The sequence below is a fragment of the Dryas octopetala genome, chromosome 4, assembly GCF_963921425.1.
Source record: "Dryas octopetala chromosome 4, drDryOcto1.1, whole genome shotgun sequence".
NCBI lineage: Eukaryota > Viridiplantae > Streptophyta > Magnoliopsida > Rosales > Rosaceae > Dryas > Dryas octopetala.
Window position 1 is genome coordinate 9387874 of NC_141369.1, and position 5482 is coordinate 9393355.

A 5482-nucleotide genomic window follows, 5' to 3' on the forward strand; every position below is an offset into this window, starting at 1 on the left:
CCACACCACTTAGAAACAAGGTGTGAAGTGAACGGAGATCACTTGTATCCCCAACATGTAGACATGGACACACAAACCATCACTACAAGAAAACAGAACAACCCCAACCTTTTTTTTCCTAGCTCTATTGCCCACTAAACAACCATTTAGAGTTGCACAATCAATTAGCAACTGTGCAGCAACACTTAAGCCAAAGGATGTAGGGGTTGGGGTCGCTAAAGACTTTCTGCACCACCTGTTTTAGTAAGGTGGCTGTATAATCTGATGTCTGACAGTGAGTTGACAGCCACAATAGAAACTAATGTGTTAGTCAGTGCTATTCTTAAGCTACACTTACAAATTAGTTGGGATATTGGTTTGAATAGGTGAGTTGGCAGCTACTGCAAAATGGAGTTGCTTAACAAATAAGGATTTCCAAATTGAAAATGGTTTTGTTTGTAATATCCATATGCATAGCAGAATTTAAATTTGATTGGACCTAATGTAGCTTTGGACATGGTTTCCAATGTGCTTCTTGCTAACCAATTAAAGAACAACCTGAGAGTTAGCAGCATAAACAATGAAGAATTTGTGAATGAGAAATACAAGTTTCCTATATTCATAGGAATCAATGGGAGAATGGCAAATTGCTTAAGTGGGCTGCTGACCAGCTCCACTAATAGATCCAGAGACATCTTATAGGATTCACTTTGTACTCCACTTATGCTTAAATCATTCAAAATGGACTCAAGAAAATAATGCAGTAATTCATACACAAGAAAACTCAGAAGTTGATCCAAAAGCAATTACATGTATATGACATAGAGATCATCCATTACAAACACCTCTGGTGTTCCAAATGTGCTGCTGTACAAATACACTTAAGCAGAAAACTACAACCTTATACTGATCTTTGTTCACCAACCTATATTCACAGCCCCCACCACATTCACAAAAACAAAATAATCCACTTTACAGCACTATCATCCCCTTCTGGATCCCCTACACCAAGCTCAAGATCCTACTAGTAATGTAAAGCTCACATAACTACAAAATGAAATTTGTTGGATTGTACCACAAAAATATGAAAAAAAATGAATTGTGAGTACTTACAGTGAGCTTAGAAAGTCCTTCAATTCCTTTGAGGGTTTGCAGTTTATTTTGGGCAACCGATAACCATTCTATATTCACACATGACTTCAACCCCTGTTTTTTTTTTGTCAAACATGTCCATCAAGGTGTGTATGAGTGTTTGGAAAGAGTGATGGAGGCTCAAGTCAATCTTTCTTGCTATTCCCACTCCATCCATCTTCACCTTCACGAATGTAGAGTATTGCTGATGGTGGTTTGATCCTCTGCCACCGCAGCCACAGCCATTCCCAACCCCATAGTTATTGTGAAAGCACATCTCCTTCCTCCATGACTTAATGGGTGGCCACCCCACCAAACCATCTCCATCATTTCTATAAATTAAACCAAACATTTATTAAATCAAATCATCCTCACTATTTTGATTATTAAAAAAAAAAAAAAAAAAAAAAAAAAAAAAAACCAGAGAAAGAGAGAGAAGTAGTAGTATTTGATCATAATGGTAAAGCGGGATGAGTTGTGTTGGTGTTCGGGGTCATTACCGTTATCATCATCGTTTGGTTGGTTGTTCCAAGACAACAAAGGCAGCGTTCGAGGCACACTATTGTTGTTGTTGTTGTTGTGCTCAAAAGCTTGGCCAAAGCCACGTTTTTTCTTAATGTTATTGTCATTAATAGCAGTATCAGCAGCAGCAGTGGTAGTAGGAGTACTAGTTTTAAAGCAGCTAGACACAAACAACGGAGCATTAAGGCAGCTGAATGAGACTTCCTTCTTAGCCTCGTAAACAAAGCTGTTGTTGTTGTTGTTCAAGTCCAACAACCCTCCTTCTTTGATAATTGGATCATTGGTTGGAAGAAGAGCGAGACCCAGTTGCAGCTCCATGTAAAAAACCAACAAGAACAAACAAAGATCACCCAATTAATAAAATATAAAAGGGGGTTTAAGAGATAACTTTGTGATCAGTGTGTGAGAGAGAGAGAGAGTTTGGGGTTTAAGGGATTTGTTGCTGGTATTAATATAGATGGAGGAGTAGTTTGTGTGTTTGGGAATTGGGATGGGAATCATGGGGCAAAGGGACGGTGAAGAGAGTCCGGGGATTTGGGTTTGTTTGCTGGTATTACATTCTGCATTCAGAATAGTCACAAAATTCACAACACTAAGTCACTAACTTCTCAAATTGATTACCAACATTATATAAACAATTTGCATTCAGTATAATCAAACAATTCACCACACCTATATTCTCAAATTGCTTACACAATAATAAAGTAACTCATGTAAGAGATACACTATAACAGCTGAAAATTTAGGTAACCAAACCCCAGATTGAACACACATGGCACTATAGAATGTATGGAAGAGACAATTAAATAGACTTGTTGTTCTAAGCATTTCACCATGGCACTAGTATGAACATAAAATGCATAAAGAAAGATAAAAATAAAAACAAAATAAAATGAATAAATGTTTTATATATTAAGAGTGAATGAAAGTGAGTGTGTAAATGAAACCTACTTAGTTCTCGAATTGTTCAAAAATTTCTTCCTCAATTATATGTCATAACCCAATTGACCCAAGAGTCTGTATCAATGTATTACTGTAAACAGTCATAACCATACAATGGTATACAAGGGTCACATCAATAATAAATTCAACAAAGAAAGTGAAATTTACATTTACACTTGCGAAAAAAACTTACAATTTCTGTATGAGTCTTCGAAGATCCAGAGAATCGGGTTGAGGTAAAAGCTTAAAAGTCATGTTAACCATAAAAAGAAACATAGCAAAGCCAATATAGGTCTGCAATATGGTAATTTAATTAATTAAAAGAGTAAGTCACCATACAAAAGAAACCAAAAGGAAGGAACAAAACTTGTCTAATGGTATAGACTTACAAGGAAAGCAACCTGGTTATGTGCCCATGTGAGAGAATTGCCCCTGTGAGATTGTGTATGCACAGGCTACTAATCAATCACTCAACATCAAAATAAATAAATGAATATTCTATGGATAGAAAAAAAAAAATCTTGATTCACTCTACAAATTAAAAAAAAAAAAAAATTACAAAACACAGTAGTATGATCATAGAATTTTGTCTTTCAATTACAAGTATTCCATGTTGAATAACTAACCAAGTTCAACAGGGATGTACCTATTTTACAAGTGAAAATACTCTATGTTATAAAGGAAGTGAAAGTTGTTTAGCGTATTTGCTATACACACGCATCTATAGAGAAAAACTGATAAAAGCTGCAATTCACCATATAGCTCAAATGTCTCTATTTCTAAAAGAGCAATCCACTATTTCCTTCCTTTTTCTCGTAAACTAATAAAGATATGAAGCAACATATAAAAAAAATATAATAATATAAATAAAAAAAAATAAAAAGCAAGAAAAACATAGAGAGAAATACTGGGCTCATCTGCAAAGAAGCACAATTAATTAAATTGAAATTAGCAAATTTTCTACTTCAATTCATAAATAAAGAAGCATCATTGCAAATCCATAATGAGAAGGCTAGCAGTACATACATGCCTGAAGCTGAAAGAGCTCCTGCAAAAGGACAAATGGTATGTCTTGTGGTTTAGCCCTTACCTAATTTCACAAATGTAGGGCTTGATCGAGTGAAAATTCTCCTCATTTGGGCGGCTCAGTATTTGATCCACCAACACTTTCAATACAAATGAACCCGAAGCTGGCAAAATTTGTAGAGTCCTCCGAGTACCTGACAAGTATTATGTTGATACAATTAGAGGGTGTTGGAGACTAGTCCGCGTACACACACCCACACACACAACAAGAAAGCAACTAAAAATGGATTTCAAAAGGTTGTTGCCATGACTGGACAAGAACTGTACTTGAAGTGAAGAAGTTTAGGATTTTAAACAGAGGAATTTTAGGAATGGGCCATGGCCCATGATTCGACCTCGACAGCGGTTGTTCAATCTCGCTTCCATAGATTTGCACTGCCTTCATAGCTCACCCCGCCTCCAAAGATAAGCCCCCGCCTCCATAGATTTGATCTCGGCTCCATAGGTTTGCCCTAGTCTCCATAGATTTGCCCCGTCTCCACCGCCTCCATAGATCTGCAACTTCACAAACCACGTTGGCTTGGCCTCCATAGATTTGGCTTCACAAACCCATGACCGGAATGAGCTGAATAGGGAATATAAAGAGGGAAAGTTCAAATTGAAACCCATGGGTTTCAATTTGATGGAGGTTGGAGGACGTGCCGAGCCACACTATTTCCGTCGGTGTAGGCGTCAACGGTTAGGAGATCAGTGACTATAACTGCGTGGGATTAGCTACCTCTGACCATTTTCCATTACCTTCCCCTTAAGGGATATCTGAATAAGTGACAGAGCTTGCAACTTTGAGGTTTTTTGTTGCATAACAGAGCTGAAACGAATAAAGCAAGAACATTAAGGATTAGTTACTTAATAAGCAATGGTTTTGGAGTTGTATTAGTCAGTCAAAGTATAAATAGTGATTTTTGACCAAAAAACACAACAATAGCAATGGCTTCCAGATTAGTTGAAAAAAAACGTGACTTTTGCTTAGATTTGTTATAGTGCATGATAAGATGACATTTTGATGGACTGCATACGAAATGGGGGAATTAAACTAGAAAGAAAATTGAAACGTCTCCAAATTGTGGATTTAAAACTCATGCTGACATAACATTTTATCAGTTCTTATGACCCATTAAAAGTGAGTAACAAAAATTCAAATGGCCAGGCCATAAAAAAAATTTCAAATGGCGAGAGATCCAAGTCCTAGATAATACTAATAGGAAGCCATATTATTAGTAGTACTACTATCAATACCCAATTTCGATATCAAATTATGTGATTGTGTTTTATTAATTCATATATAGCCCACTCTAAAGTTCATTTATTTCAAAAAAAAATATTAAGACCTGTATTCATAATACAAATTATCCCTAGCATTAATATTGTATCAATAGATGCACTGCCAACGAAAACTCATAATTGGAAAAGTTATGCTTTACTCAGATTTCCTACAGTACTTCCAATAATGACCGGAGCATCGACCCAGAATAGCTAATATACACCATTTTTGTTGGCAATTCATCAATAAAGTCTTCTTCAACAGTACATATTAAAAGAGAAAGCATACAGCATAAAGCACTCCTTAAAGCATAAAGCATGATTAGCCCGTGTACATTACTTCTTCATAGGACTATTCAATCAAGTTTTTGCACTCTTTACTCTTTTTTGTTTTTTTTGTTTTTTTAGAATAGGAAATTTACATTATTAGCATCTATATCCGGCTTTGACTTCTAGGCTTTCCCTTTTCTGTATCCAGTACTTGTATATACAGCTTATACCCAATGCTGTCTATACACAGCTCTCAGAATCACAGTAACCAAAGGTTTTGCTGGTGATTGAT

General features: G+C 36.1%; 1 pseudogene; it reads right to left on the bottom strand.

The window, feature by feature from the left end:
- Positions 1 to 785: 785 nt before the first annotated feature.
- LOC147286600 (uncharacterized) lies at positions 786 to 2044 on the bottom strand (annotated as a pseudogene).
- Between the last annotated feature and the right edge of the window lie 3438 nt (positions 2045 to 5482).